The 23161-nt window shown below is 41.5% G+C and overlaps 1 long non-coding RNA gene across 1 annotated transcript in view; it reads left to right on the top strand.

The window, feature by feature from the left end:
* The first annotated feature begins 2330 nt into the window (after positions 1-2330).
* Positions 2331-23161, top strand: part of LOC126293663 (uncharacterized) — a 159994-nt gene continuing 139163 nt past the window's right edge. The window contains exon 1 of the long non-coding RNA XR_007552334.1: positions 2331-2974. This is a non-coding gene — a long non-coding RNA (uncharacterized LOC126293663). The remainder of the gene's footprint in view (positions 2975-23161) is intronic.

Here is a 23161-nt window from a genome sequence, read left to right as displayed (position 1 = left end):
GTTCGAGCCTCGGTGCAACGTGCAGTGCTACCCTGTCAGAAAGTTCCTAAACAGCGCATACTCTACAGCGGAGGAAAAGATTCATTATGGAAGCAATCTCTAGACCGTAGCTAATTACAAGTCATCTTCTCTGCAAATAACTTCCGGAAGGAAATAGGTCCAAGGATGATACCTTCTGTGAAGCTGGGAAAGAAGGAGATAGCACTGACTCATATCTGGATAGTTTGCCTTTCGCGTGCAATTCTCAAATCGGCTATGTTCTGGATTCGATTTCTACTCGGGCGCACGATTCTAATGTGTCAAAAAGTTTCAGCAGAAACGGTGTCACATTTCCCCTGGGACACATCATAATTGTTTTGTGTGCCTGTGGATACTCTCCGTCTAGGATAGAATGTTGTGTTCTACCTCTCAGCAGATATTGAACTTCATCATCGTCTTTTTGACGGCCATTCAATCTCAAATCTGGCCAGTTTCATATTTTCTTTAACATTGTTGAGAAATTTAAAATTAGTACCTATGTAATTAAATTCTATTACGTCAATTGTTTCTCTATCTATGACAGTTTTGGCTCTTATGTGTTCCATTCCTGGAAAAGCTTTAATTTTTGTTTTTTATGTTGATATTCTCATTCCGTATTTAGCAGCAATTTGACTCAATTGTCGTACTGTAATACAGTATATATTTATGTAACACAAAACTGGCTATATATGCCTTGCCAAAACTTTGTCTTTAGTAGTCGTCTGGACGCATTTCGACATGCTTGATAGATTTCTATCAGGGTCACACCAATCTTCAGTTAGATGACCCTTCTCCACATCTGACAAGCATTTCGAACTAGAGACACGATCTTTCTCGACTTGTGTGCACTAAAGTGATCATCCTTATGGATGTCTTCAGTAATCTTATTCTTGGTGAGGAGAAATAAACCTAATTACACTTCCCATTTTTCTTTACAGACATATTCGTCTCAAAACTGTTTGCAGGAATCTAAATTCTGTCTGTAGAAAAAGAGGTAAACGTACATCACAACTCTGTAAAATGAGTGTAAAGAAATGAGATTATAGCCCCGTCTTTGGCCTTACATATAGAGGGAAAAAAATCACGGATGAGGCAGAGTTATTGAAATAATGGAAAAGAAAATCATTAAGATCACTTCGCTGTTCCACGCAAGTTACCTGTATCACTATATAGCACAGTCATTTTAGCTTTGGGTGTGAATTAGGCAGTAGAAAAATGTCACTAAGTGTTCAAAAACGAAGAACATTTCATCTATTAACTTCGGGGAGTTCGCAGCCCAAAAGGTACCTGGGTTTAGCTTTTCGAAGAATTTTTCTCACTTCGTTGCTCAGTCTAAAAGTCAAAATCGTGACGGAATTAATGCACTATATGTACATACGGTTTCGAATTTTCTGCCTTGTGTTTTTTCGCAGTGGTAATTGCTAATACATCCCCGTTAATATGCCACTTCTAATGCAAGACACTCGATAGACAACGTCGATGAAGTAAATGGACAGCACCCGATATTCCTATTGATATTTTTCTTTATTCAGATCCGGTGAATTTGCGTCACATAAAATAAGCCCTGCCTTTGTTCGGTACCACTTCTTTATGTTACTTAAAAACCGTCTTGATTGCAATTTTTTTTTTTTCATATGACCGGTTTCGGTTCATTCAGAACCATCTTCAGATCTGATATTTCAGTTACAGGAGTAACCCGTCCAAATCCAGCAATTTTCACATGCTATGAGATTCAGAAGGATGTAGGTTGCAGTAGGTACTGGGAGATGAAGCAGCTTGCACAGGATAGAGTAGCATGGAGAGCTGCATCAAACCAGTCTCAGGACTGAAGACAACAACAACAACGTCTTTATGACGTCTTTACGTCTTATTTTCAAGGAATGGTTATTTCTACCATTTTGCCCATATATCGATTTATCTGAGATTATTTGGAGACAAAAAAGAAAAAGCTAGTAGGAAACTAGTTTTAACGTGACTGTTTCCCAAGTATGTTACCCGTAATGGTTTTGAGAAATCTCTGTAATTTGAAATGACATGAAAGAGTAAAACAGATGCAACCTGTTCAATTTTTTAAAAGCAAATAAATAATTTCAAATTGGACTAATGTCAGTTTCATCACGTTACCACATTCACGTCGAGGTTCCCAAATAGATATTATCCTTATTACTTTTATTTTGTAACAAATGGCTGAGTGTCGCGTCCTTAATTTTATTATTTCAGTCTGATATCACTAGAATTACCAGAAAAATTAGTTTCAGCAAATCGCAATGGAATGTGCACGCAGCAAGATCATGTCACTTGCAATTTCACTTGAAACCTATTTTCTTGCGCAGCGTTATTTCTAAATTCCGCGTGTCCTTCGGTTGTATTGTACAATAACAGCACCAAATACAGCAGATCTTTGCGATATTTGAAGCACGCAACCAGGAACAGTATTTTCTGGACACCCGGTAGATCCACGGAACCGTTGCGTGCGACGCCGCTCAGCCTTGAAGCGGGAGTGAGAGAGAAACAGAGGGAGCGAAAGCGAAAACTGCGAGCCAGAGGCAGAAGAGGAGTGTGCGAGAGAGAGATGCGACGAACGGAGTCAGACGGGGACGGCTGTCAGTGGCGAAGTTGCGCAACTGTGGCGCTAGCGTCGAGAGGAACAAAACACTGGAGACGCGCGGAGCGTGTATCTGGTACTTTTACAGTGACGCTAATCGTATCATTTGTGTCAGTTAACTGAAGATTTTGTTAGTACTTTGACCGGTGCATAAGATTTCGTTGGTTACACGTAATGACAGAGCACTGCGGAACGTATCTTTAGAGTGTCTCTTTCCGGTGATGGCTGCCGGGTGTACTGCGCCGTCAAAATGGCGGCTGGGTGAGAGATGCGCTACGGACCGGCAGGAAAATGAGCGGTTTGTACGACTGCAGCAAGGATATGACAACCGGTCACTATCGCACAAAGAAGGTAAATGTTTCTTTACATATTAATAGTGAAATGCGCCGTCAACAAACCCATTTTTTGTTAAAATTAATATTCATATTTTGATGATCGTGCTGCAGTTACCTGATATTAGCGTCCGTATAATCGCGTGTTTTATCCGGTACATAGCCATACAAAAGTTTTGCAAATAGCAGTAGTTCTGGACGAAGATATCCGCTTTCATATTTTTATAAAATTAATTACAGAATTATCATCAGACATTTTATGTCGTACACATTTTGTTAGAATGCATTGTAAAATTACAGCAGTATATTTCCAAAATTCTGGTGAATATTTGTTCTTAACAGCAATAATTAGAGTTCGATTGATACAAAGAAATACACGAGGCGATACATTCAGCTATTCCTGTCAAATAAACCTGAGCGCAATTTCTCTTTGCTTTTGCGATCAACTGAAGTGTGGATTGCTGATAATGTTTTCGAATGCTACAGTTCTTTGTGAAATAACCCGTAATACGGTAGTTTAGGGAATCATGTAAGCGTTCCATTGATTTTGCAGCGACCTAACTTGTTTACTTTATGCGTTGGAACTGCGAGGCAAAGGCGTTCTATGAAAAGTTTTTACGTAGTAATCCGTCATTTCAGCCATCTATTGAAATAAGTTACCATAATACCATATATTTATAGTTCTAGTATCCTAATCAACGATGTACTAGTCATAATAGTGCGATATATGTTTCGTGTTTAGTCATTTAAAAAAGTATTTTTATTGCCACAAATACGGGTATGATAAACAGAATTTAAGTTCCAGGAAGAATGTGAATGTACAGTAAAAGAAACACGTTATTTACACCTGAATAATAATTATAAATGTAAATATGTTTTTCAAAGGAGTGAGCTGAAATAGTTGTATGAATTGCTTAAACGGACAGTTAGTGTTTACAGACGTGTATAGATGAATGACAGTGTGGAGAATTAATGCTTGCAATGATCTCAGGGGTACTTACGTTCCTAATGACGATTCGTTTACGTAAATATGTGATTACTGTCGTATTTATGTAACATATTTTATGTGTACAAGAATTTCATAATTGTGTAATTATATTTTTATAAAATAAATCGTATTGTCTTAATATATTTATCACTGCCATTAAATGTTTTATTGTGTCTGGAACGTTTTGTGTGCATTACAACAGATCATTACTTGCTGTATACTCTCTCATTGCCACATGCTTTGGTCATTTTACACCGAATTTTGACAGCTCTAAAACTGTTTGTATGTACCAGGTGACCTTGATATCTCGTACCCAACACTGGTCAGCTTCCTACATCATATATGTTTTAGTTATTGGTATATGAGTATGAGACTTGGGGTGTGTGTGTGTGTGTGTGTGTGTGTGTGTGTGTGTGTGTCAAAGAAAATAATGGAAATTTTAGGTGAGGGGGAAAATAGAACTGTATATGCAAAAAAGTATTAAAATATTTTCATTTTCATGTATTCCAGGAACTGAGTGCCAGTCTATAAAACATTTTTAAGGTAATTACGATTTGGAGCAAAGTTTGAACACAATACCCAGATGTGCTCGAAAACAATCTCACTTAGGGCTAAAAAACGTTGAGAAATTATATGTCTACTTTTATATGTTTGTGTAAACCAGTGATTACTTTTTGGTGGGCGAAGATGCAGACGAAAATTTTGTAAATGTCCAGCATTTAGGAAATACTATTACTGTGATGTCGGGTTTAGGATGTAGAAGGAAGTTACATTTAGTAACTCACTTAATTGTGACGTAGTCTTAGTCCATAAAATTATTGGCATTGGATTTAGCCTTTATATTTTAAGAACTAACTGCTTGAGTTAAGTGATCTGTGAAGCCCTGGGCTTTAACTACTTCGTATTTCTTCCCCACGGATCGGCTGTGTACTGACGAATTTAGAGAGAGCTACAGTCACGTAAGTTCACTGAACTTTTGACTGAGTGATCCATCACGTACAGCTTTTGGTATGGTTTTTAGTATATTCCACACTCACCTAGTAACCAGCTGATGAAGAAAACTCTTTGTATTACATTTAGTTTCAAAAAATTTCACTCCCTCCTCCCCCCCCCCCCCCCCCTCTTTCACTCCTTCCCTCGTCTCTCACATCACACTGTACTCTTGCTTGTAGTTTTTATTGTACCAACCACTACTCTCACTTCCTTCCCATTTTTATCTTTGTGGTATGCATGATCATTTTATTTTCACTAGCAATTATGCTAAATTGATTTTGCCATTACAGTAAAAAAAGTCAAATCTGCTGATGTGATGGTAGTTTCAAAAAGAAACATTCTGCCATGAAATTTTGTTTTCGTTACCACGTATTCCTCCAAAGAGCGTGCAGAGGAGTAACGAAGCTTTTCCTGAAATAAAAATTTTAAAAACAAAAATATTGTTCTGGTCTTCAGCTAAAAGGAGCACCATCAGCTGTTACTTGTATATAATGATTGGTTTTCCTGTCTTAAGCATTCTGCAGTTATAGACTACTTCTCACCAGATATGTTTACTTTTATTTATGAAGCATCTTATGCTGTCATTCTGGCAATATGCAACACTATACATAATAGGCCGATGTATTTTGTCATTTATAGGTTAAAAACAATATATCTTTATGAAACTGGTGAACAATTTACGTACGTTACGTTTGAGTCTTCTTATATATTCTGCAGTCTTGTCCATTTTCCTTTGTTGTTAGCGGTGACTTACATCAAAAAAACAATGTTGTACGTTCACTGTTGGCAGTTTTTTTTCCCTTTTGTGAACCGCATTTTTCCGTTGAATTCGTGACTTTCCACTTCACCTAACTTTTGTGAACTTCACAAGAGTCCCATCATGTGCTACTGACGACTGTGTTTTGTGACCCTCCCTGCTCCAAATCTTAGCATTCGGTAGAGCATTTCCAAAGGAAAGTTTCCACGCTCGAGCCCCGTTTCGGCAAACAATTATAATCTGCTGGAAAGTTTCCCCTTATTCACTCCTAGTTCATCGATTAACGGTTTTCTCCGCGGAAGATCGTATACACCGGTCAAGTGCATCACTCACGTGAAATATCGGATAACGCAGACACAAAAGGTGCCGATGTTGCAGGCAAGAACTGAATTCTAAGTAGCACTCATCCGCTGCTTCAGTTACTTGATTCCTCTTCTTACTCGAAACCAAGAAGAAATCATGATCTCGAGCAAAAGAGAACGATTTATAACGGAAAAGAGATGAGTTATCCGCTGGAACATTTTTAGGCTTTGAAGCGCCTCATTCTGTACCACAAACTAAACCCGCTTCGAAATGTTGCTTGTGTTTCTAAGTAGTGGAACAGCAAAGAAGTCACTTCGTTCTCTCCCCTCTTGGCAGTTCCTTCGTGGTAAATGAACATGACGGCTTAATCACTGGAGATATTGCCAACTTTCTTACAAAAATAACCCCAGCCGAATGTGCCGAGACTGTTTTTATGAGCAAATACTTGGCCATGGGTTGTTTTCGTACCTTCGAGCTCCAATAATTCAGTAAAAGTGTATTTTTAACTACATTTCACTAATGAAAATAGTGGTCATGGCCGTAGCTACCGCAAAGTCCCCAAACAACGAAAACGAGAAATCGTTTATGTAGATGATATGATGTGTTTATTAACTCGCACGATTAGAAAAATAAATACCTCGCGGAAGAGCTAACTTGCAACATAATAAAATTTACTTAGCTCTTCTATAAATTTTTCGTACCTTGGTACAGCAATTAGCTCAAAGAGAGATTCATTAAAATGCTTGCCGGTTTGTAGCACACTCACATGGAACTTTCCGTTCCATGGCGTATCCCCTCATATCATTTCCATTATCCGAATCTGTCTTTCAAACCGATTTACAGACACACTTACCGCTTTCAGTACTGGCTATATAGCTGACTTGATTAATAGCGGTCCACAAAAAAGGATATTGCGTAGAATTAGGCCAAGTTTGTAAGCTGGTAAATAGGAAATTGCCACCATCCCATGCACCATCCCATATACTGTGAAATTTTTAACTGCCTTGAGAAAAAGTTAAACGCTCGCAGCCAGTCTCCGTTCCACAGTAAACACGAGATTTGTGAATTATAATTCAGTAGTAAACAAAATCTGTAACATTTATGGAATATTCTATGGGGAGCTCGAGGAAAATATACATATTAAAAACTTCAACACAAAATATTAATGTCCACAATAATATGTATTTAATAGTTCGTTAGCCGGCCGAAGTGGCCGAGCGGTTCTAGGCGCCACAGTGGACCCGCGCGACCGCTACGGTCGCAGGTTCGAATCCTACCTCGGGCATGCATGTGTGTGATGTCCTTAGGTTAGTTAGGTTTAAGTAGTTCTAAGTGACTGATGACCTCAGCAGTTGAGTCCCATAGTGCTCAGAGCCATTTTTTTTTTTTTAATAGTTCGTTAGGAGCCGACTTTCGTCTTCTAGGCCATTGTAAGTTAATACTGAACACAGACCACACATCAGCGGGAGTTCACAGCTGTACAAAGATATGTCGGTCGCGTTCCGAGCACGGGGATCCCATGTTCGATTCCCGGCGAGGTCAGGATTTACACCTGCATCGAGATGATTGGGTGTTTGTGTGGTCCTCATCATTTCATCATCATTCATGAAAGTTGCAAGTTTGGACTGAGCAAAGGTTCGGAATTTGTACGGGCGCTGATAACCGCACAGTTGACTGCCCCACAAACCAAACATCGTCATTAAAGATATGTGGCATTTTATGACTATTTCGATACAAATACAAGCATCATGTAATGTCCCAAAAGGACTCTGAACAATAAGCCAAATATGTTGCACAAGCGAGTAACAGCAAAATCAACTATGTCATTCGACAAACTAACAATGTGATAAACAGGCCGAAAAATGAGGAAGAAAGAAGCTTATAGACTGTGATTACGGTACAGTTATAACAAGGATTTCCAGCTTTCTGGAATGCTGCAGTGTCAGCAACGTGTGGTACTACTTCAATATGACAAACAACCAAAGTTGCAAAATAGCCTTTTTTACGTCTTGATAACTAATTTCGGTTTTTTATTCATAATCTATTCTCAAATCATCCAATCAGAATAAATATTACTCCACGCAGTAAAAATTGACTATCCTTAGTCAAAGGAGTACAATGTCACTGTTTATGAAACCATATACAAGCTGTTCGTATTCGGTTTCGTGATCACTTTCACTGTACTGCTTTGGATAACGATTGTCATGATCTTTGCTATGTGGCGTTATATTTATTCTGATTACATGGATAATCTGATAATGGGTTATAAATAAAAACCCGAAACTAGTCATCAACTAATAAAACTAAGCTTATTCAGAACTTTGGCTGTCTTTTTAAAAATGAGTTATAACAAGCTTATTACCCATTGGTGAGAGAAATAACTGGCTGCTGCTACTTCAGTACTGTTGGGTAATGGAACTGTGTTTGGTCATTAACGACCAGATCAGGATTCTTTGATTGATGTTTATTGATAGCAGGAAATTGATTAGTGTTTATTGATAGCAGTAAATTCGAGTAATGTTAGTTTTCTGCCTGTAGTTCCTCTATGGAGAAGATCACATCCAATATCATACGCATGGCATTCATTCAGAACATGTTCAGCAAATGTGGAATTTTTCTTTTTCAGCCTCCAGCTCGTTTCATGCTCAGTCAGTCCAGTAGTTATTGTACAACAATCTTTGTACAGCTATGAACTCTCGCTGAAGTTGTGTGGAATGTCGGTTTAGCATTAAGTTACCTGACGGTGGCCTAACAAGACGAAAGCCGGCTTATAACAAACTATTAAATAAATGTTGCTATGGAACTTTAATACTCTGCATTCAAGTTTTCAACACACTAACAGAGGGGTGTGTGTACAATCACGTACGTAGATCCCTGTCTACACATATTTGTAAACATAGTGGAGTATTAGTTGCCCACTCAATCCTAATTGTAGCATATAGGTCATCGAATCGCGAGAGAAACTGAAGACAAGGAAAGGTAGATTCATTGATTGGGGACTCCATGGAGTGTTCTGTGCACCACGACCAAATAGTGGATAGAATTGGAAGGAAAATCAGCATTGGCCGTATTCTGTTGTTTTATTGTCAGCAAAATCGATTTTCGGTCACTTAGTTACCATCCTCAGTGCTGTAATATACAATTAAAATATATCAAGCTATAACCACAAGCTTAGAGCGATCGCATAAACTAGTGCCTACCAATTTTAATTGTATATTAGAGCACTGAGGATGGTCAATAAGTGACCGAAAATCGATTTTGCTGACAATGAAACAACAAAATACGGCCAATGCTGATTTTCCTTCCAATTCAACGATAGATTCATCCTCTGTGGAACACCTGTCAAAAGAGAACTTCCCATACTGCACAAATCGCGAAATTTTACGCACTATTACGAAGGAAAGAAATCGCCAGTTTTGGATATACCTTGAGTCTATTTATTTATTTATTTTGCGTACACACTGAAGCAAAAATGCCCAGCACCAAAAAAATGGTTCAAATGGCTCTGAGCACTATGGGACTTAACATCTGTGGTCATCAGTCCCCTAGAACTTACTAACCTAAGGACATCACGCACATCCATGTCCGAGGCAGGATTCGAACCTGCGACCGTAGCAGTCGCGCGGTTCCGGACTGAGCGCCTAGAACCGCTAGACCACTACGGCCGGCCAGCACCAAAAAGTAATTCATGTAGAGCAATGAAATTTCGGTAATACAACTATCTCGGTTACATATTTGAAGCGGTTAACATTGCAAGATAATAGGTTAATGTAAGCCCGAGATTAGGCATTTTAAATGTGAACTACTCGTACATTAATAACCGCTGTAACTGCCAGAATGTTAAATGTATGCAAAGAAAGGAGCATGTAGGGTGTTGTACAGTTTAAACTTCCTGGCAGATTAAAACTGTGTGCCGCACCGCGACTCGAAGTCGGGACCTTTGCCTTTCGCGGGCAAGTGCTCTACCACCTGAGCTACCCAAGCACGACTCAGGCCCCTTCCTCACAGCTTTACGTCCGCCAGTACCTCGTCTCCTACCGTCCAAACTTGACAGAAGCTTCTATACTGGTGCGGCACACAGTTTTCATGTGCCAGAAAGTTTATCAGCGCACAAGCCGCTGCAGAGTGAAAATCTCATTTTCTATTGTACAGTTACTGGATGTCAGTTTGCATTTGGTCGGTCAGTACAGGGATGCTTAATGCTGTTGGTGAATGACCAATGCGCCGGCCGCTGTGGCCGAACGGTTCTAGGAGCTTCGCTCCGGAACCGAGCTGCTGCTACGGTCACAGGTTTGAATCCTGCCTCGGGCATGGATGTGTGTGTTGTCCTTAGGTTGGTTAGGTTTAAGTAGTTCTAAGTTCTAGGGGACTGATGACCTCAGATAGTCCCATAGTGCTTAGAGCCATTTGAAATTGTAACCTCTATTTTTTTATGACCAATGGGTTGTACGATGATATCCTATATGTGCTCGAATGAACACGGGTCCAGTGATAGAGGAGTCCAACGTAATACGTCGATACTCTGTAATGCACCTTCGGTTACAACAGAGGTATGCGGACGAGCGTTATCCTGTTGGAAAACACCCCCTGAAACGCTGTTTATGAATGGCAGCACAACAGGTCGAATCACCAGAGTGACGTACAAGTTTGCAATCAGGGTGCGTGGGATAACCACGAGAGTGCTTCTTCTGTCATACGAAATCGCATACGAGACCATAACTCCACATGCAGGTCTAGTGTGTATAGCACGTAGACAGCTTAGTTGCCGGCCCTCAATTCTCCTCCTCCTAAGCAACACACTGCCATCACTGGCACAAACACACAACTAGCCTCATCAGAAAACACAACAGACCTCCACTCTGCCTTCCAATGAGCTCTCGCTTGATACCACTGAAATCGCAAAAGGCGGTCGTCTGGGGGCGGAGGTACTCACGTTACAGGGCGTCTGGCTCGGAGCTCTCCTGGAAGTAACCGATTTGTAACAGTTCGTTGTCACTGTGGTGCCAACTGCTGCTCACATTGCTGCTGCAGATGCTGTACGCTGTGACAGAGCCATACGTTGAAGACGATATTCTTCCCTGTCGGTAGTGCCACATGGTCATCCGGAACCCAGTTCTTGTGGCCGTACATTCTCGTGAGCACCGCTGCTAGCAGTCACGTGCAGTGGATACCTTCCTGCCAAGTCTTTCTGTAATATCTCAGAAGAAACATCCAGCACCTCTCAGCTTCATTACGCGACCACGTTCAAACTCAGTGAGGTGTCGATAACGGCGTCTTTGTCGCCTTAAGGGGGGTAGGACGTCAAACGGGCCGACTTGGAGCAGGAGAGGCACCACAGGACACTTTAATTTCCACTGTCTATACTTTTACAAATAAATTCATAAAACTTTGTCAGCATGACCAGGAAGGATTCGGGATTCACACTCATAGCAGTGGAAGTGCAAAATCATAGCAAAATAATTTTTTTCTTACATATGAAATTTTATCATTTTTTCACTTACTGTTGGCTGCATTTGTTGCTATAGGTACATTTTTCTTTACAAGTAAGACAGATTCTTTGATGAATTTTGCACAGCATACAAACCATACTTACAGGTGTATGAAACTCTAGAATTCTTCAAATCTATTAAAAACTGTGGTAAAAACAGAGATCATTAAGTACAAAATTTGATTTTTTTCTAAATATAAAGTTTAAAACTTAACAGCTCATTCATTTGTTCATAAATTAAATATATTCTAGAGTTTCAGACAGCTGTAACTGTGGTTTGTATGCTGTGCAAAATTCATCGAACATTCTCTCTACCTTATGAAGGAAAGTGTACCTATAGCAACAAATGCAGCCAATAGTAAGTGAAAAAAATGATCAAAGTTCACAAGTGAACAAAATTATTTTGTTATGTTTTTGAACTTCGGCTGCTACGCGTGTGAATCCTGAATCACTCCAGGTCATGCTGACAAAGTTTTATGAATTTACTTGTAAAAGTATAGACGGTGGAAATTAAAATGTCCTGTGGTGCCTCTCCTGCTCCAAGTCGGACCGTCTGACGTCCTACCCCCACTTAAAGACATTCTTGACTTAACATCAACTCACCACGTCCAATATCAAAGGTAACTAACACTGGTGACCGTTGCCGCTTGGGAATAGCCGAGCGGTCTAAGGCGGTGCAGTCATGGACTGTGCGGCTGGTCCCGGCGGAGGTTCGAGTCCTCCCTCGTGCATGGGTGTGTGTGTGTGTGTGTGTGTGTGTGTGTGTGTGTATGTGTGTGTGTGTGTGTGTGTGTGTCCTTACGATAATTTAGGTTAAGTAGTGTGTAAGCTTAGGGACTGATGACCTTAGCAGTTAAGTCCCATAAGATTTCACACACATTTGAACATTTTTCAGGAGCGTTACAACGTGTATTGAAAGCAAACTTGGTTTCTATCCTCATAGTGGGGCTACTAGCTTCATTCATGCAACTGGTGCGACATTTGAACAGACATCATCTTTCAGCTGTAGAAACATGCCTACCAACCTTCGTTTCTGTCACACAACTTCCGCTTGGTTCTGCGATTTTGGTTTCCGTCAGTGCAGTACTACACACCACTCACAATCAAAAACTCAAAGGAAGTAACAGATAAAAGTATAAATGAAACCTTAACAAACAGTCTCTTTTTAGTCAACGCTTGATGGTGTAGCCATGAAAAAGTCTTTAGGATCACCCAGGTAAGACCTTAACTTACTCCTGTAAAGTGAATTGGATGGGCTGTCTCAGAGCACCAAACACATGACACACGATGCCAGTTTTGTTTTGGAAGACTAAACGCAATTTGCTTTCCCTCCTGTGTCAAACTAAGTTTAATTTATGCAAATGTTTAAATACAATAGTAAAATCAATCATTCCACAGTGAGATTTTCACTCTGCAGCGGAGTGTGCGCTGATATGAAACTTCCTGGCAGATTAAAACTGTGTGCCCGACCGGGACTCGAACTCGTGACCTTTGCCTTTCGCAGGCAAGTGCTCTACCATCTGAGGGAAAGGGAAAGGTGCCGAGTTCAAATCTCGGCCCGGCACACGGTTTTAATCCGCCAGGAAGTTTCATATCTGAGCACACTCCACTGCAGAGTGAAAATCTCATTCAGTAAAAGATATTTTTTGTTGATTATGATCCACACTTTTAATGAATTAGACACTACATGTAAGATCATAAGCTGCTGTGTAATTTACTCCTTTAAAGGGATAAATAAAATAAAATAACAACCTGAACGGTAGTTTATGGTGCCACGTGATGCCATTTCTACAAAGTAAAAAGTAGTTGCAAGATATCAGGAAAGTGTTAATTGTTTTACACGAAAATACTTTTGTGTAAATCGGAATAGCCGCTGCTTCGTTAGTGCCGCAAGGAGGGATAGAGCTCTGGTTGAGACACTGGACTCAGCTTGGGGAAGAGTTGGGTTCAAATTCCGGAATGTCCATCCAGATTTAGGTGTACTGGGGGTTCTCCAAATCGCACGACCGTAGCTCGTGGTCTAGTGGCTGGCGTTGCTGATTCTGGATCATGGGGTCCCGGGTTCGATTCCCGGCGTGGTTGGGGACTTTCTCTGCCCGGGGACTGGGTGTTTGTGTTGTCCACATCATTTCGCCATTCGTGACAGTGGCTAGATTGTTTTGTGTAAAAATTGGGACTTTTCACGGGCGCTGATAACAGCGCTGTTGAGCGTCCCACAAAACCACCACCACCACCACCACCACCACCACCACCACCACCACCATCATCATCATCATCATCCAAATCGCACTGAGCAAAAGATTGAATAGTTACTATGAAAACAATATATCCAAATTCCTTACCCATCATTTCACAGTCTGAACTAGTGATCCGTCTCTATTAACCTAGTTGTTAACAAGACTACATGTTTATACCACAACCAGTGATGTTGAAAGCCAACGGCCTTGCCGCAGTGGTAATACCGGTTCCCGTCAGGTCATCGAAATTAAGCGCTGTCGGGCTGGGCTAGCACTTGGATGGGTAACCATCCGATCTGCCGAGCCCTGTTGCCAATCGGGGTGTACGAAGCCGTTGTGAGGCAAACTGATGAGCTAGTCGTTAGAGTAGCATGCCTCTCCGCATCGGATGAGACCTAAGGCAGAGGGATGACACGACGGCCGATTGGTACCAGTGGTCTCTCACGGCCTGTTCGGCAGGTTTTTTGTTCAAAACCCCATTTATAATGGGTAAAATAGAATAGAACATAGTTCCATTTTTTAAAAAAAGTGCAGTTACCCATGAGGTTGCAGTGGGAGCTGTAATTATCGTATGGCAGAGAAACCTGGTAGTTGTACTAATGCTCCAATGCGGAATCGATTTACGCTGGCAAAAGGTGGTACCAGCTGTGTCACCAGATGAAAATCTGGAGCTGTAAGAAAGACGTACAGAAATGTTTGCATGTGCAGTGGATTAGGAAAGGGGCCTGGTCAGAAAAAGTCAAATAAGCGATAAGGGCACAATGTTGATTGTACGAGAGCGAGTCAAATGACAACCTTAAATATTTTTAAAAAATGGTTCAAATGGTTCTGAGCACTATGGGAGTTAACACCTGAGGTCATCAGTCCCCTAGAACTTAGAACTACTTAAAACTAACTAACCTAAAGACATCACAAACATCCATGCCCGAGGCAGGATTACAACCTGCGACTGTAGCGGTCATGCAGTTCCAGACTGTAGCACCTAGAACCGCTCGGCCCGAATTTTTAAAATATTTATTGTGCAGAAGTGGTACAAAGCTGTATCACTTTTCAACAGAATCTCCTCCACGCTCAATGGAAGGTCTCCAGCGCTTACAAAGTGCATAAACTCCTTTACAAAAAAATTCTTTTAGTAGTCCTCGCAACCACTCATGCGCTGCGTGGCGTACCTCTTCATCAGAACGGAGCTTCGTTCCTCCCATTGCGTCTTTGGGTGAACATATGGAAATCACTTGGGGCAAAGGTCTCGTGTGTATGGTGGGTGAGGAAGACACTGTACATACAGGTCTGTGATTGTTGCAACTGTTGTACGGGCAGTGTGGGGCCTTGCATTGTCATGTTGCAGAAGGACACCTGCTGACAGCAATCCACGTCACTTTGATTTGATTGCAGGCCGCAGATGATGTTTTAGGAGATCTGTGTGTGATACACTGGTGACAGTGGTCCCTCTAGGCACGTAATGCTCCAAAATGACTCCTTTCTCGGCCCAGAAGAGTGCCAGCATAACCTTCCCTGCTGATGGTTCTCTTCGAAACTTCTTTGGTTTTGGTGATGAGGAATGGCGCCATTCCCCGCTCGCTTTCTTCGTTTCAGGTTGGTGGATGTGAACCCAGGTTTCGTCCCCAGAAACGATTCTTGCAAGGAAGCCATCACCTTCTCGTTCAAAGCGCCGAAGAAGTTCTTCACAAGCATCAAAACGTCGTTTTCTCATTTCAGGAGTCAACTGCCGTGGCACCCATCTTGCAGACACCTTGTGAAACTGGAGCACATCATGCACAATGTGGTGTGCTGACGCATGACTAATCTGTAAAACATGCTGCAGTGTCATTCAGTGTCACTCTGCAGTTTTCCTCCACTATTGCTTCAACTGCTGCAATGTTCTGTGGAGTCACAACTCGTTGTGCCTGTCCTGGACGAGGAGCATCTTCCACTGAAGTCACACCATTTGCGAACTTCCTACTCCATTCGTAGACTTGCTGCTGTGACAAACATACATCACCGTACTTCATTCGTCGATGAATTTCAATAGATTTCACACCTTCACTACTCAAAAACCTAATAACAGAAGGCTAATCTTCCCTGGTGCAAGTCGCAATTTGAGCGACCATCCTTGTACTGATACTGCGACAGTATGTGGGCATCTGCACTATGCTGCCACCTGCAGGTCATTTTGCACGCTGTTCGTAGCACACTTACCAACTTACAGGATAACGGTGTGAAATTTCGATTTGTTATTACAAATTTAAGGTTTCAGTTGACTCAGCCTCATATTATTAACCCACCGCTTACACAATTTGTTGAATATGAGTACCGAAGACGTCGACGACTCGCTGCATCCGCCAAACGACGTGATGAACAGTTGGTCGCAAAAGTTCGTATGGAATCTGAGCAACGTGTTCCTATATACTTGTCTTCAGACCATGTAGAGACCAGACATGTATCTTTCAGATATAGCCAAAAGTCATGTGGATTCAGAACAGATTATCTTGCAGGCCATGCGCCTCGAAAACCTCTGGACATAATTTGTTTGTGGAAGGTTGCGTTGAGCAGATGTTTCACTCGGGGAACGACATGAGAATTTGCCTCATCTTGCATGAAAACAGTAGTCTCCACACACTTGCTCTCTTCCAATAGAGCAATCAAATGCTGTACAAAGAGACGTACGTACGTGGAGACGTCACGGTACACCTGACAGTCCGTCTGGGTATATTCTCTAGAGCAGGGGTTCTCAACAAATTTTTCTCGAGGACCCCCTCATCGAGCATGATTGGTACCTTGTCATATGACAGTATCAAGTACCTAAAACAGCCAAATTAAGATTTTTTTATACGTTTTCTATACATGGTACTTAGGAAAAACATTGACATATAAATTATTGAAAAAATATTGAGCCTAAAACTTTTTCAATTTAGCCGTCATTGCTGTTATTAATTTTTTTATTATTGCTGAAAATCTTTTCCTCGACTTTGGGTGTTTAGTATAACAAATGGCTTAAAAAAATAAAAATTGAGTATGAACTGGAAATGACAGGAAAAAATTAAAACTGAGTGCATTGTTCTTTCAAGAGTACTACACTTGAGATTGCATTGAGTAGACGTGTGAAAAATAAGGAAACACTAATTTCGTACAAGGTATTATTTATTTGAAAAAATACAGTTACAAAAGAGTAATTTTCAGTTGTTAATGAGATCAATCTCACCTTTCGAGTCCATTATTTCTGAAATATTAGGTTCCAAACTTCAAAGTTTTACTCTGAAATCCGACCGCATGTCGAGCCGATACCTATATTTGTTTTTCATGAAACACATGGAGGAAAATGCTTGCTCACACCGATGTGTGTGGTTGCAAATGGAAGTATCTTTTTCATTGCCTTATCTCCAAGTTTCTTGTAGTCCTTGCGTGCTGATGCCAAGAAGTCTGTAGTTTTATCACCGATGAAATGTGGTACACAGCTGGATAGATCCAAAAGTTGATCTTGCTCTTGTTCAGTGAGGCTTTTGATTTGGTCTATTTCTTCACAAATGAAAGGAATTAGAATCAATCTGTCGTCAGGGTCAGGTTCAGGGAAATACTCTCTAAAAGTGGTGGCTAGGCTGCGTAGATGCTCGGCTGCGTTGATCTTGATCTGGTCAGGCAAACTCTCCTCTGATGACTCCAAGAATTGTTTTATAAAGTAGAAAAGTTACTTAGTGATTTGTTTTCTATTCTTGACGCCCAGATTTGACACTTTTTGACCACAGCACTAATCTTATCCTCAACATTGAACATGTCTACATGTTTTCCTTGTAAACTCAAGTTTAACGCATTCAAGTGTTCAAACACATCAGCTAAGTACGCAACTAAGTATAGCCAAGAGAAGTTAGTGAGAAAATCCGCGTACTTTGTGTCAAGAAGGAAGACACGAGCCTAGTCTCTAAGTGCAAGAAATCTTGACAAGATCCTACCTCGAGAAAGCCATCTTATTTCCGTATGAATAAGAAGTTGGGCATGCTCACTGCCGATCTCTTTACACTGTAGGAAAACGCTAGACGCAGAAGTTAGCGTTCGCTAAAGCTCTGCTCATGCAGGAAGCGGCCAAAACAAAAAAATCTGTTATCATACTAAATATATTTAATGTATTATTTATTCTCATAGCACCTTGCGGAACCCTCTGGGGGTCCGCGGAGCATCTTGTGAGAGAAAAATGGCTCTGAGCACTATGGGACTTAACTTCTGTGGTCATTAGTCCCCTAGAACTTAGAACTACTTAAACCTACCTGACCTAAGAACATCACACACATCCATGCCCGTGGCAGGATTCGAACCTGCGACCGTAGCGGCAGCGCGGTTCCAGACTGTGCCGCCTAGAACCTCACGGTCACTCCGGCCGGCCATCTTGTGAGAACCACTGCTCTAGAAAGGAGAACGGACGGAGAGTAAAGGTACTCGTGATGAATCCACACCCCCACAGTAATATACGTCGTGTGCAGTGGCTCTTCGTGAACAACTCGCGGCTTAACAGTACCCCAAATTACGCAGTTCTGTCTGCTCACTTCATCCTGTAGGGTAAAATGTGGCTCGCCACTCCACAGAATATTAACCCGGCCACATGTCATCAACTTCGATCTGTGCCAGACACGGAACAGCAAGTTCAGAAAGTTTCTGCAGATCGTCAGGATTCAGTTGCTGCACCGTCTGGATCTTGTACGGGTACCGGTAGTAGTGTAACACACACCACAAAACTTTAAGTACTGTTGACCATGGGTGGACATTTCCCGTGACGCTGCACGAGCACTGACACTAACCGGGATACTTGCTGCGTGGTCAGTTACAGCAACAGCAACCTCGTCAAAAACTTCTACAGGTATAGGACACCTTCCTATTCCATGTGCCAAGCCAGGCTCACCCGTGTTTCCCAATTTAAACGATTTAATGACATGGGGCAACTCTTCCGGCCTTTTAGTCGGCGATTCTCTCCCAGTACAGTACTGTAATTGCTGCCGTTCACATAACACAGTTCCACTAACAGCGCACCGTCTGTCTTTTCGACAGCCATACTGTTCACGCACGTTGTTGTTGTTGTGGTCTTCAGTCCAGAGACTGGTTTGATGCAGCTCTCCATGCTACTCTATCCTGTGCAAGCTTCGTCATCTCCCAGTACCTACTGCAACCTACACCCTTTTGAATCTGTTTAGTGTATTCCTCTCTTGGTCTCCCTCTACAATTTTTACCCTCCATGTTGCCCTCCAATACTAAAATGGTGATCCCTTGATGGCACAGAATATGCCCTACCAACCGATCCCTTCTTCTGGTCAAGTTGTCACAAATTTCTCTTCCCTCCAATTCTATTCTGTACCTCCTCATTAGTTACATGATCGACCCATCTAATCTTCAGCATTCTTCTGCAGCACCACACTTCGAAAGCTTCTATTCTCTTGTTGTCCAAACTATTTATCGTCCATGTTTCACTTACATACGTGGGTACACTCCATACAAATACTTTCAGGAACGACTTCCTGACACATCTATACTCGATGTTAACAAATTTCTCTTCTTCGGAAACGCTTTCCTTGCCACTGCCAGTCTAAATTTTATATCCTCTCTACTTCGACCATCACCAGTTATTTTCCTCCCCAAATAGCAAAACTCCTTTACTACTTTAAGTGTCTCATTTCCTAATCTAATACTCTCAGCATCACCCGATTTAATTTGACTACATTCCATTATCCTCGTTTTGCTGCTGTTGACGTTCATCTTATATCCTCCTTTCAAGACACTGTCCATTCCGTTCAGCTGCTCTTCCAGGTCCTTTGCTGTCTCTGACAGAATTACAATGTCATCGGCGAACCTCAAAGTTTTTATTTCTTCTCCATGGATTTAATTTCTACTCCGAATTTTTCTTTTGTTTCCTTTACTCCTTGCTCAATATAAAGATTGAATAATATCGGGGATAGGCTACAACCCTGTCTCACTCTCTTCCCAACCTCTGTTTCCCTTTCATGTCCCTCGACTCTTATAACTGCCGTGTGTTTTCTGTATAAGTTGTAAATAGCCTTTCGCTTCCTGTATATTACCCCTGCCTCATTTTACCCTTGCCACCTTCAGAATTTGAAAGAGTATTCCAGTCAACATTGTCAAAAGCTTTCTCTAAGTCTACAAATACTAGAAACATAGGTTTGCATTTCCATAATCTTTCTTCGAAGATAAGTCGTAAGGTCAGTTTTTGCTCACGTGTTCCAACATTTCTACGGAACCTAAACTGATCTTCGCCGTGGTCAGCTTCTACTAGTTTTTCCATTCGTCTGTAAAGAATTCGTGTTAGTATTTTGCAGTTGTGGCTTATTAAACTGATAGTTCAGTAATTTTCACATCTGTCAACACCTGCTTTCTTGGGATTATTATATTCTTCTTGAAGTCGGAGGGCATTTCACCTGTCTCATACATCCTGCTCACCAGGTGGTAGAGTTTTGTCAGGACTGGTTCTCCCAAGGTTGTCAGTAGTTCTAATGGAATGTTGTCTACTCCCGGGGCCTTGTTTCCACTCAGGTCTTCCAGTGCTCTGTCAAACTCTTCACGCAGTATCATATCTCCTATCTCATCTTCATCTACATTCTTTTCCATTTCTATAATATTGTCCTCAAGAACATCGCCCTTGTATAGACCTTCTATATACTCCTTCCACTTTTCTGGTTTCCATTCTTTGCTTAGAACTGGGTTCCCTTCAAAGCTCTTGATATTCATGCAAGTGGTTCTCCTTTCTCCAAAGGTCTCTCCTGTAGGAAGTATCTATCTTACCCCTAGTGATATGCGCCTCTAGCCATCCGTGCTTAGCCATTTCGCAGTTCCTGTTAAAGCTTGTTAAATGACCATGTGGCTGTCAGCCTTCATGCAAACCGTGTACAGAGCAAGAGTTGCATCTGGTGACCACAACTGTAACTAATTTGTTTTCAAACTTAAATAAGTTGCGCATTCACGCAATAGATTACCAACCAAGTTTCGCGGCCATAGCATGGTTACAGCCCACAGTGGACGTACGTGAATAACTGCACTTTAATTATAGCCGTCAGGTAGTTCGCTTGGAAAGAGATCGATATAAAAGTTGTATGAATCCCTCACGCAGTAAAACTTCCATCTCCCTGTGTACTAAAACGCACCGACAACCTCTTTCCTTTATTTTGCATCAATACGAAATATTTCGTGAGCGACATTCTGTACAGAGTACGTGTCGTAAATTAAAAGAATAAGTCCATGGGTCGTATTGCAAAGTTTGTTGGGAGTTCAGAGTGCTAAGTTCAGCCGCGTGTTCAGAAACGGTTTTGTTCCTGTGTGGGTTGCGACCCCGTTTGTGAGGTAAGGGAGAGTAGCCGACACTGTTTCGCTCTCCCATCCTTAACAGATTTTCTTCCCAAACCGACCTCACGTTGTGCTGCGCCAGAAGTGTCACTTACAAGAAAGCAAGAATGTGTAATGAATATTGACTTCGTGGCAAGAGTACAAAGAGCCATTTCTAGCGAAATCTGGACACTGTTTCGTCTTAAAATCCCAGAGTAAAAGTAACTTGATTCGCTACGCGTCCCCCCCCCCCCCCCCCCGTATTCCTTAAGCTGCAGTATCTCGCTCTATGATCTGGCCAAGTGATGGGAACAAAGACGTAGTCGGTGGTAGTTTTGCATATTCACTGAAATATTCATTCTTTCCTTCACCGAGCGAGGTGGCGCAGTGGTTAGCACACTGGACTCGCATTCGGGAGGACGACGGTTCAATCCCGTCTCCAGCCATCCTGATTTAGGTTTTTCGTGATTTCCCTAAATCGTTTCAGGCAAATGCCGGGATGGTTCCTTTGAAAGCGCACGGCCGATTTCCTTTCCAATCCTTCCCAATCCTTCCCTAACCCGAGCTTGCGCCCCGTCTCTAATGACCTCATTGTCGACGGGACGTTAAACAACACTAACCTAACCTAACCATTCTTTCTTCGAAGTTAAAACAGTCCTGTAGCTTCTGTCGCGGAGTGTGATTTTTAGGCGATTTTGCCATGCTCGTGTAGGCTTATTCTAAGCTCCCAGAATGAGATTTTCACTCTGCAGCGGAGTGTGCGCTGATATGAAACTTCCTGGCAGATTAAAACTGTGTGCCCGACCGAGACTCGAACTCGGGACCTTTGCCTTTCGCGGGCAAGTGCTCTACCAACTGAGCTACCGAAGCACGACTCACGTCCGGTACTCACAGCTTTACTTCTGCCAGTATCTCGTCTCCTACCTTCCAAACTTTACAGAAGCTCTTCTGCGAACCTTGCAGAACTAGCACTCCTGGCAGAGCACTTGCCCGCGAAAGGCAAAGGTCCCGAGTTCGAGTCTCGGTCGGGCACACAGTTTTAATCTGCCAGGAAGTTTCTTATTCTAAGCGGTTTAAGCACTTTAAGAAAATAGCTGAGGACAAATAATTTGCACGAAATAATAATTCCGACAAATGGCGATATATGGTTAAAAAACATGTGGTTAAGCTATCAAACAATAAAAAATTGAATCATGTAGTTTTCTGTTCACTTCACCTCAGAATTTACGCAAAGTTATAGGTGAAAACCAGCTGGAACAGACACACACACAGTCTCAATTTAAACTAAAAAGTATTTGTTCATTTATTTAAATATAAATTTTAGATGTAGCACCAGTTCTAAAACTTTTATAACTAATTAAAAACTGATATTTAAAGCTAGATACCTGAAAATCTCGTATTTAAGTAGAGAAATAAATTAATTTTGAAGTTACCTTATTGCCAGAAATATACTTTTTGCTTGCCTCTCTCTGAAATAAGATACGTTAGTTGACTCTAAACAGATTAGCAAGCCTGCTCATGAGTGACATTTACTAATGAGCGTAAACATTATGACCAACTGCGTAATAGCTTCTTAATCGTTGTTGATCCATTACGGATCGTGGGACGATGGCTGACATGAACTTCTTGATGCAATTATTTGCCGACAGCCGTATGTATTGTAGAAATTTATTTTATGAACTCCTATGTGCTCCCAGTTTCGGCATTATTTTGATGCCATCTTCAGGCCCCACTCGTCAGAGTCGTAAAATCGCTATACACGGAAGGAGCCATATAACTGGACCCGTGAATCAAATCGTCGTGCAACAGCTCTTGGTGGACAGGCGACGCAGACTGTATGGCGATTCTACGACTATGGCGAGTGGGGACTGAAGATAGCATCAATATAATGCCGAAACTCGTAGCACATAGTTCATAAAATAAAATAAATTTCTACAATACAGACGGGTGTTGGTAAATTATTGCAGCAAGAAATGCTTAATAGCTTGTTTGTTCGTCTTCGGAAAGAAAAATGTTATTGATTCTGTATATCAGGCATCTGACACCTTTGTCTAGGTATGTGGCTTTAGGTGTCTATGCATACGTCACGTAATTCGCGTAAATAACGGGCGCCCGACAGAGACTCAAAT

This window comes from Schistocerca gregaria, chromosome 10, assembly GCF_023897955.1.
Source record: "Schistocerca gregaria isolate iqSchGreg1 chromosome 10, iqSchGreg1.2, whole genome shotgun sequence".
NCBI classification, from domain to species: domain Eukaryota; kingdom Metazoa; phylum Arthropoda; class Insecta; order Orthoptera; family Acrididae; genus Schistocerca; species Schistocerca gregaria.
This window is presented reverse-complemented; position numbering and strand designations above follow the sequence as displayed.